This window comes from Malurus melanocephalus, unplaced genomic scaffold (genome assembly GCF_030028575.1).
Source record: "Malurus melanocephalus ecotype Western Australia unplaced genomic scaffold, MMel_1.1 scaffold_103, whole genome shotgun sequence".
NCBI lineage: Eukaryota > Metazoa > Chordata > Aves > Passeriformes > Maluridae > Malurus > Malurus melanocephalus.
Genome location: NW_026623335.1, coordinates 1,566,621 through 1,577,498, shown reverse-complemented (window position 1 = coordinate 1,577,498; position 10,878 = coordinate 1,566,621). Strand labels below are relative to the sequence as shown.

The window sequence follows — 10,878 nt, the reverse complement described above, 5'->3', positions numbered from 1 at the left end:
CCCAGACTGCTTCAAGGAGAGGATTTGCCATTCCTACCAATAAATCAATAATATTTCCTGTTATTATGCATTCCTTTGTATGTTACTGCATATTGTTAGTAAGTATTGGGATTGCAAGGCCATTGGCATTTTTCCCCCACTAAACTGTCTCTGACCCTGCAAATCATAAAATGTACTGTGCTACACTTCATACCAATCATATGTGGGGCTGACTGTAGGTGTTTTCATGATTTCTCTTCCCAGTATTATCTATGAAATCAAGCAACAGAAACTGTTAATTTGGTTAATTACTGTGTAGTAATTAACCAAACTGGTTAATTACTGTGTAGTAATTAACCAAACCCACGTTCCCTGGTAAGAGAAGTATTTTCAAAAGAAATATTAAAAATGCTACTTGGAAAGAACAAAAATCTGTGAATTTTTGTGAATTTAAAACAGTTCTAATTTCCATAAATACAATTTTATCCAAACAACTGGGGAAAATGTGAAATTTCCTCCATTTTTTTTCAAGCCTGAAAGTTTGAAAAGAATTTTGGATAAAAGCTCTGCCAGTAGGAGTTGGCTCTTTAYCTGTACAAATTATTCACATGAAATCAGCTGCTGATTGTCATGATGGGAAGAAAAATTAATTTAATCTTTAGAGCTTGTGTCTTTGTATTCTGCCTGCTAGCATGTTGCACTCAGATTAACTACTTCCTAAAGATGCTGCTTTGTTAAGGAACATGTTAGGGAGCAGGCAAACCTTTGTGAATACCTGGATTTTTGTTTTAGGCAAAAAGTCCAGACAAGAAACSGCACCATCCATTAAATCAAGCAAACAGCAAAAATTGGATCAGTTTGAAGACATGRTATCTCAAATAAACTTCACTGAGACTTCACTGGCTGCCTGGAGCATTAGAGCTCTCTGCAGAACATACTGAAAGGTGACCACCTCACTGCTTTTACCCACTGCACTTAAATGTGAAAAATATAGAAGGCAATTTGCATATTGTTTCAGCTTTTGCATAGAGTGCCAAAACTTTTTGGGTCTTTCTGTTCTGCAGTATGAATCAAGAAATGATGACTACATGGGTTTGGTTGTAAACCATGGTGATAAGACACCCCCCCGAACATATGGCAGGAAGGAGACATAGAATATTACACAGAGTCATTAATCTTCAAATTTGAAAATTAGACAGGCTTCACATTTAAATAAAAATACTCTGTWTTTGGCCAAGATAAACTTTTTGTTCTCGGAGTGAGAAGGAGGTGACTTCTGTTGGGGAATGAATGCATCCTTCTCGTGGGAGAAATAAGAAATGCCATTTTTAATTCATTTAGCAGGATAACTAGGAAACAGCATATAAAATTAAGTGAAATTAAATGCAATCTTCAAGGATAATGGGTAAAAAAGGAAAACTGGAAAGAAGAGAGAATTTCTCTTGAAATAGGTCTTTGAGGTAATTTAGCTTCTTTCAGTCACTGAATCCATTCAATATTCACAACAAAAATTAATCCATTGCTCTTAAAACTCTTGCACAGTTCATTAATTCATTAATCCTCCCTGGTTGTTAAATTGCTCCTCCTTGTGTCTCCAGCCTGATTAATAATTCACAAGGCAACTATAGGCTCAAAATGTTGGTTCTCWAAGACTGGTCTGGCCAATCTTGATCTTGTTGAGTTGTCCTTAGATTTGGAAATTAAATGCTTGGTGGAAAGGGTCTGGGTAGCACTGCTTATCTGATTAGGAAATAGTAGTATGGAGTGAAGAGGGACAATAACTACCAGAAATCAAAGCAACAAATCCAATGGGATGAGTGGACAGTGATCGACTTACTGCTGTTGGGAAGAGGGTAATGTARAGCAGCAAAAATGTTCTGTTCACTTTAACTGTGCTCATTCACTTCTGTTTCTTGGACAGGAGACAGACCAGGGTGTGCATGGCACCACTTCTTCAAGAACATCTTTATTTTGAAAACAAAGYGTCTTCTTTCAACTGAATTGGTTTTGAACTCCTTACAGTGTGATTTCTCCTTGAAGTATTTTCAAACTGAAGTGAGCTGAGTCCTTCTGCTTCACTGAGTAAAAAGATAAACAACWCAGTTTTGGCACCATTAGGTTGCAGTCACAGTCTATCATATCGCAGAGACATTAGAAAAGATGTACTGAATCACGGAAGTAGCAGTCTTTAAATGTCTCCTCAGTTTGGGAGTGAAAAGAAATAGGACACGTGGGATTTGTCTTTTTGTTTTAGTTGGATATGAAAACGGAGACAGAAGCAGAATTACAGCAGGTTACTAGTCCAGACACCAGCAAAGGAATATATTCTGCTAAACTTATTCTTAAATATTTACTATATGAAMATGTATTGAACTATGTTCAAATATCTGCAGAGGACTTGTAAAAGGAACTGACACAATTCAGGCCACTAGGAACACAGAGTCTAGARGAACTTTATCAAGGTTGCCATTCCAATTCATGATGATATGAATCATGATAACATTCTTTGATAAGGTTTTGATCCCATGATCACATACTACAAACATGGCTGGAGGACTTGGACTTAATTTTCTTCAAATTACAAAGAACACAGGAAGGGAAAGGATGGTCCTGCCATGGAGGCAAGTCATTTTCTAGCTTAAAGGAACTAAATTTTATTGCTGGTCCTGACATTAAGCACCTGGAAGTGCTATGCAAATTGCTCAAACCAACTTGGCTCCCTGATGCCTATTGRTAACTTTCTACCCCAATAACCTGAGCAGTCAGATTTCAGACTCCAGCTGAAATCAAAAGGAGTGATGTGCTGAGTCCACGAAAAATCTTCAATTCTCATAAGCAATACCGAAAGTCAAGTTGCACACTTCCAAAATGAGCACTTAAAATAAAAGGACACTTTTTTCTTTGGCCTCTCCACAGCTCAGCTCTCTAATGGTAAAAATCAGGAATTCTTCAGCTCACAGTAGTCTACTGTTTCTGAGGCACTTGAAGATCCTGTGGTGCTGAGCACAATGGAGGATCCTGTGAGTAGATCCCTTCACATTTCCAGAGCAGGACTGGAATATTGTTCAATAAATAAGGCCTACAGCTATGCTTAGAGCAATGTAGAGAAAGGCAGTGACAACACCATTGAGTAACTGTCTATCTTGTGTGCTTAATGAGACAGTCCTGAAAGAAAAATGGCCTAAAAATGCATAATTAAAGGTTGTAACCTAAATGATGAGCTCAAAAAAAAAATTAAAAAGGGCTGCATTAAGGTTAGAAAGGCAATGTGACTTCAGGCAATTTTTRGTGTATTGATGCTTGAACCTGTATTCCCATCATTCTTTTAACATGGATTTTTTTATGGGTAGTTAATACTAGGCTCTCTTCTACTCTTTAGAAATAAAGCAATGATACACTGATTTGATGAAATGCAGCATATTGCCCATTGAAATGTGGGTATTAAAAAAAGAGTAGACGAAGTGTATTTTATTTACTTGAGTTTGCAGGACGAGGTTTATGTGTATCTGTCTTTAAGACTACTGTTGTTTAGCACAAACTTGGACTAGGAGCATGTCTTGAGAGAGACTTGAGAACAAAGCACTCTTGAAGGAGCAGTATCAGACATGAACTTGTGCATGAAAGTAAGCATAGAACCTCAGTGGCACCACCCCTACTCTCATCTACCCAGTTTGGTTCATATTTTACAATGCTTATAACATTTTTAAACATCAGCTTGGGGGAACATGTCTCCCAATGCCACAAAGCAGTGACTTTGCTGAAATCATGTACTTTGCTAAAATTATTTGTAAGCTAAGGTGAAATTATTTTACCTGACCACCAGCATTGCCTCAGTTTGTTCAGAAATTCTTTGCAAATAGTAATAGTAGTAATAATAATAATAATAATAATAATAATAATAATAATAATAATAATTGTATATTTTATACAACAGGTGCCGTAGCAACCCTAACTTTATGTTCACACACCGCCTCCTCCTTCATCCTTTAACCAGCAAGTCCTGCCATCTCTTCTCCCCACCCCAGGCTGCAGCAGGTCACCTCTTGAAGTGTGCACCCTTTCATGTTTGTTAGATTGCTATCCTGACAGGATCATGTGTGCCTTGTATTCAAAGGCTTCAACTCTTATTTGCTTCAAATAGAAGGTGCTGGTTTTAGAATATTTTCTGATTTTCAAGTGTTAGATAATGCTGGTTCCATTTGCAGGACAGGTGATATGTTCATGTTATTTCAATTCTTCATTTTGTTGCTGGAATGTATTTGCAGTTAGACAAAATTGGAAAGCAATGACAATCAACCACACCACCAGATGGAGCTTCTTTTCTGCCTTTCCTGCTGAAGGTRCTGAAGCTGTGGAACTGAACTCATTGGGACTGTGGGACTTTATAGTCAGTGAAATAGAAAACTCTGTTTTTATTTCTGGTGATGCAGGACTGAACATCCCTGCATTCAAAGATGGCTATTTCAGCRATTTTTATTTCTGTACTGTTAATGACAGCTACTGTGTCAGTCCTTTGCTCTTACAGGTTTAGGCTCTATCATGCAATTCCGTTTCTTGTTCRTGCACTTGAGAGTTTTCAAGTACAGGCTCACTCATTAGAATGGCATACTAATATTAAAGTAGCATGTATTTCTGCTTTTTTTTTCTTTCCTACTGTAAAAGCTATTAACATTCTTTAGAAAGCAAATATCTCTTTATTCAGCCCACTATGCAATCTATTTTATTCAMTGAAATTCAACTCTGAAGTCTCCTTTTTCGCTTTTAGCAGTTTTGTATTGTGTTACAGATTCCTAGTCGCAGGTTTATATATGCATCAACTGAAGTTATGATGTTCATCAGTCATGAGAATTGATGTAAATGACTGTGATAAACATTCTCTCTCTTTTACAGGATATGCTCTATCAGATACCTGTTTTTCTATCTGGTATCATAGCTGAGCAATTGAGAACACACAGTAACTGAGGCAGAAAATGCAGAAAGACAGGGTYCCTTTTTTGACAGTGTGAAAAAACWTTCAAGCCAACAAATTTTAATTTRGTGTTTATACAGCAAAATCACTTGGAAGCCTATTTCCATTTTAACCCAAGAAAAGAGACTGACGTGCAACTTACCCAGCTGTGACTGCTGGACAGAAAAGGTTGGCCTGCATTTGCCAGGAGTTATTAGGACAGGCTGCATTGCACAACTCTGTTTTCCCAAAGGACAGGGAGGTATCTGAGCAGATGAGGTCAGGTTAGCGTTCCATTGTGCCACGTCAAACACAACTCCAAAGAGCAGCAAGGCTTTGCCAGCCGATGTCACCAAGGTCCACCAGACGAGTTCACGCCGCTATTGATTTTGACTGAGCTACGCGCCTTGCTGCTTGTAACAAAGGCAAACACAAAAAGACAAAACAGAATTAATGTGGGTACAAGTTCATGTTGTTTTCCATTTCCATGTTGCATTTCCAATGAATAAAAAAANNAGGGGCAAATCTAATGGCTCAGATATCTAATGTTCATGTGCTAACAACTCAAAAAGGTGATCTAGTAATATGTTTTTTTGTCATGTTTTACATCCTTTCCAGTAGTTCATTTTGGAGGGTATGTCAAGCATTTGAAATTTCTGAGTGTCCTTAGACAAGAGGTAAACATCTTCTGTCTGAATAAGTTTCCTTACAGAATTTTAAGAAGACATTGGGTTTTGTTTTCCAAAGTCAGGCTGCTASGTGGCAGGGCAGCAACTTAAGAGAAGGCAAGAAAAGATATTAATTATTTTAATACCTTAGCAATGGTTTTGGCGGTAGAATGCCCTTTATATAAACCTATTCTGGATAAGATCGAGCTTCTTCCTCACTGAAGCCCAAAGCAGCATACTAGCACAATGTAGGGCAAGAATTTGATCCTAATTATCGTAGACTGCAAACAAAAARCCCCAAACAAACAAAACCCCACATAAACACAGAGGTTTTACATGTGAGAACCCAGATCCTAGTGTTCATCAGAAACTTTTGAAAGAGATGCGGTTCTGCAACTTTCTGGAGATCCACATTAAAACAAACAAAACCCATAAAACAAAACCCTTTTCAACTCCTGTGCTGTGAATACACTTTGGAAGCTGAAACCATTTTTTCTCCCTGGTAATCTGAACTTTTCCTTTTCARAGACTGTTTATTTGAGTTAAATTGCTGAAATGCAACAACAGTCTATAAGGAAGGCATCATGACAATTTGTACATAGGAGGGGGTTTTTATCCTCATGTAATCTACTGATTAAAATACTCACAAATGGCTTAAGATATTCAGTGTACGACATGAATATAAAAAGTTTAGATAAATACCTTATAAATATCAAAGGTATTAAACCAATCGTGACACCTTTATGAACCACTGAAGCAATACTTCAGAAATCTTAGYGAATAGAAAGGTTTTTGTGCAACTTCGTTTTGTCACAGTTAATGCCAATTCCATTCTGAATTTAGAATCCTTTGTGCCATTAYTATATATTTACTTGTCATGAAGAATGGCCTTGATTTTATACCAGATGTAGGGAAATCTTGGACCTACTGAAATCAATGACAGAACTCCACCTTCAAGGAGGTTAACATTTCACCAAATGAAGGGACAYTCCTTGCCTTACTGCCAAATTCTTGGTATTAGTAATTGAAAAGGATATTCAACATCATTATAGGAAACACAGCCATTGCTATAGTTCAAGAAAACTGAGTAAGTGTATTTTCATGTATTTAATCTCATTAGGAACATCAGATGAATGTCTGCTGAGACAAGAAAAACTATACATATATAAAAGTGCTACCTGAGAGACTCAAAGCTCTAAAGGGTTTTGCTTGCTGGGCATCCTGCAGAAATTACATTCAAATCTTTGTATTTAAGATTTGGAAATTAAAGTAATCACTTCATTTATTTCTTTCCATTTCAGTACTTTTCCCATTATAGATCTAATTAATGCCTTTTTGAAGTATAGCTGCTTGAGTTTCCGCTTAAAGAAGAAAATCAGGTCTAATAATCTTACTTCTGAATAATTTCTATTCAAATTGTATAGACACACTGAGTTTTGCCTTCAGTATTTGACCATCYTCATAAACATAGTAAACTGAAATCCCATCATTATTAGAAACACTGAGAAATGTGGGATATGGGATAGAGAGCATTTTTTTTTAATAATTGGGGTGGCTGTTAAAGTCCTTGCTGGCATTTTTGTATAAGAAACATGACTGTTAAAACTGGGATGAAGAACTACRTAACTTGAAAAGTGAATCAAGAATGCTGCTTGAACGAATGCTGCTAGCATTTGAAAAAGGTGMTATTAATTTTGCATGTGAACTGTAATAATCCCTGCCTATTTCTAAATCCCTGTAAATTGTTTCATAGGGCTTAGGAGTTATGACTCATTCACATTTTCTGACAAGTTATTGTCATGGGAGATTTTCTTAGAAAACACATAAGTAAGAAGTTGGAGAAATCTGGCACACTTGAACATCCAAGAATTGAATACTTTCCCCTTGGACAAAGTGGAAAATCTGCTAGCTTTGGGTTTGAAAGTTGAAGGTAATATTAAAAGTGCATTAGAAGAAAGGATGAACAGTATTTGAATGGGTTTCTGTTTTACATTGTGTGGTTGAGTTGAATCCACAGCATCGTCCACTTACTTGACTCTGGGTGTCTGCAAATATATATTTTCACGTTCTTTTTCTGTTCAAATGATAACAACTATCAATGCAAGCAGTTTGACCAATTTATCAAAGAGATATCAAAGAGAGCTCCAAGCCAAAATCCCTGATCTAATGAGTCCCGAGAAATACATTGCCATACAATCACGGTGAGAACTGAAAACCAATACCATKGGTTGCTTACCGGTGATTTTCACAATCTATATTTCAATGTCATTTTCAGCAATCATCTTAGGATGCCAATGCTTCTGAAAAAATGCGTGTGCTGATTGCAGGATGGGGTCAAGTTGGGCTCTTGTTAAACAAGGAGGAAAATGTGTTGATCCTGTGTGTAGCTCATAACCATAAACATATCTAGTCCAAGCTCAGGGAATGCAAAAAGCCTCATGGCTGCAAATAATACTATCTCTCTTTTACTAGGAAATCCTTCTATTTTTATCTCAACATTTTCTTTAATAGCAAATATTGTAAATAGTACTTAGAAGCCTGAGATCCAGGTTGCACCATTCTTTTAAGAGAAGGCATTTTAAAACACATAAAAGAATACTAAATGCCTCCTTAACTGATGTCCTCTGGCAGGGCTTGTTGTGTAGTTGAACATCTGTTCTAAAGGTTTATCTGAATTTAAATTCCTTTCAAAATGGTAGCAACTGATTCCCACTAAAAATATGACTTTGTATGCCGTTAATTGCCTGATTTTAATTATTTTCCTGCAATATGGATTCATGTTGCCTTAACTGCTTTTGCTTATTTTCTATGAATGGTAGTTCTTTTTGCAGGCCTGTCTCCCAGAGTTATGGAACATACAAGAAATGTGTATTAATTGCTAACATATTACTTAACTTCTCCCAATATTTACAGTTGCTTTCTCTTTTTGCTGTCCCTTATTTGGCTTAAAYCTTTCACATTACTCTATAATTTCTGGTAGTCCAAATGGTTTTGCCTTATGAGCAAATGGCACAATTTTTTTCCCTTCACTGCTTAAAACATTTGTTAACGAATTGGCAAGCTGGGATAGCTTCCGCATGAGGAAGTAAGGGCTGGTTTCTTCATTTCTGCTTTCCTCACCATAAAATAGATAACACTTTAGGATTAAAGTAAAGTAACAGTGTTGTATTTTAGGTAAGGGTGCTTGAACGTATTTTAAGTACTAATCATCCTTATCCTACACATCATCTATTCATTTTTCTTCTTTCAAGCTTGGTTATTTGAGGTGCCACAAGCCTCAGATAGGTGAGTGAGGAGGTCTCACTCCAGGCACAARTAAGAAAGTGTTTGCAACCTGCTTTCATCACAGCAAATATTACTTAACAGGAGAGTGTTTGGGAGAGACCCAACGTTTCCATCCACTGCTCTGTTAGAGCCACCAGTAGGTCAGGAGTGATGGTGAAAGCAGGTGACACCAACACCTTGGCTGCCACACTGAGGAATAGAAAATGATGTTCCTCCTTCTTGTGCTGCACCACAGACCTACTCTGCTACTCCGCTGAGTAACTCAGGACCACGGTCTGTGGTCCAGCACCATTAAGGGCTGAAATGGTGGCACACCAGCTCCCTTGGAGCCAAAGGAAYGCTCCCAAGAAGGGCTGAGCCAGCAGCCTGCTGAACATGGCAGCTGCCAGCAGAGCTGGTGATGAGCAGCTGATGGCAAACTGGCATTCATCATGTTTTCCATTAGCACAGCGGGTGCCAGCCAGGATGTTTGTCCTTCATTCCTCTTCTTACAATGCCCTTAACCAAACGACAAGCAAATGTCAAGAAGTCAGATTATTCGGCACTTCTAAGGAACTGCTCGCTGTTCAGGCCTTCCATCAAGGTGTAGCAAGAACATCCTCACAGCAGTGTCTGCTAAGAAAACTGGTGATGTTTCTGCCGCTTTGACATTCATTCCTGTGCGAGACCCAGACTGCACACTCAGTTAACTGCAGTGTAATCACTCACACTGGGAGGCTGCTTTTTGGCAACCAGACTGATGCTAAAAATAAAACAAYCTATGCAAAACAAACAAAAAAATCTTGCTAAATCCATAATGGGAGTATGTTGCTTCAAAATGCACTGGATTGTTTGCATGTGCCTTTTGGTGTCTTTTCCATGAGAAAAAGAATGGAGGGAAGTTTAATAACGTATTTTTGCAATCATCCGTGCAAATCACCCCACACAATAGCTGTGGCATGCACAAAGCATAGAATCAAGTTTGGAAACTTCTCAGATAYGAAACCTCATCCTACTTACAAAAATATGTTGTTGTAAGAATGCTGTTTACTATGCATCATATATACAAAATAAAATCAAGAGGGATTCTACTTTTCTTTATTTAAGGGGCAATGCCTGTATTTTGTTTTCCSTTCTTCAATTTTTGTTTTTAATTGGAAACTTTGGAGATGGCCTGACCTTCTAAAAGGGTGCACACACGTGTATGCCTCCTGAGCCTTTGGACTTGATTTTACTAACAGTACAGTTAGTACCGGGTGTGGGTAAAAAMCAGAGATTTGTTTACAAAACATATCGTTCTGTAAAAAGTTAAGGCCTTCGGGGTTTGTTTTACCTTTGGAGTTTTGTCTTCGAGCTCCGGTCTCAAAAAGTTTCTCTGCAATTAGGATGGGTAGGAACTGATTTACCCACAAAAGCCGGGGTSTCACAAACTCCCAGCCTTAGAGCGCGGCTCAGGGGCAGCACCCAGCCCTACTTACGCCCGGGCCGGCGGGGAGGGCGGCGGCTCAGCTCCGGTACCGAGGGGGCCGCTCGATTCCCGCCGCCTCCCCGTTCCCSGGACGGATGGAACTCCTCGGTCATGCCAGCCTGGGCTTGGGGGGCTCCTGCTTGATCCTGACCCTTCGGGCTCTTTCTTCGGGAAATCTCCGACGGGGGGAAGCCTAAATAATGACGACGGCGATGATCATAGTAATTAATTATAGTAAKAACGAAGCCTGCTCCAGCAGCCCACGGCCTCGTGTTTTCCCCCGGCCTGAGTGTGCGGGCGGGGCGGCGGGGGGACACCGGCGGGGCGCCTCTGTCCTCCAAGCCCGTAAAACACCGCGGCGTTGCTCGCTGCTCGCTGCTCCGCGCCCTGGAAACGGCGGCCCCCGGGGGCGGGAGGACGTGCGGGGCCGCCCGTCGCGGCTGTTTCCGCGTTGCCCGTCCAGGGAGGTCCCGCCCCCGCCCGCGGCCGCCCCAGCCCCAGCCCCAGCCCCGCGGGGAGGCTCCGGGGCTGGCGGGGGGGGGGCGCCCCCC

The 10,878-nt window shown here is 39.5% G+C and overlaps 1 long non-coding RNA gene across 1 annotated transcript; it reads right to left on the bottom strand.

Moving 5' to 3' along the window:
• Positions 1 to 336: 336 nt before the first annotated feature.
• On the bottom strand, positions 337 to 10,785 carry LOC130575324 (uncharacterized). The gene is made up of 3 exons (XR_008965547.1): positions 10,193 to 10,785; positions 5,091 to 5,337; positions 337 to 2,057 (listed from the first exon to the last, which is right to left on the bottom strand). It is a non-coding gene; the product is annotated as an uncharacterized LOC130575324 (long non-coding RNA).
• Between the last annotated feature and the right edge of the window lie 93 nt (positions 10,786 to 10,878).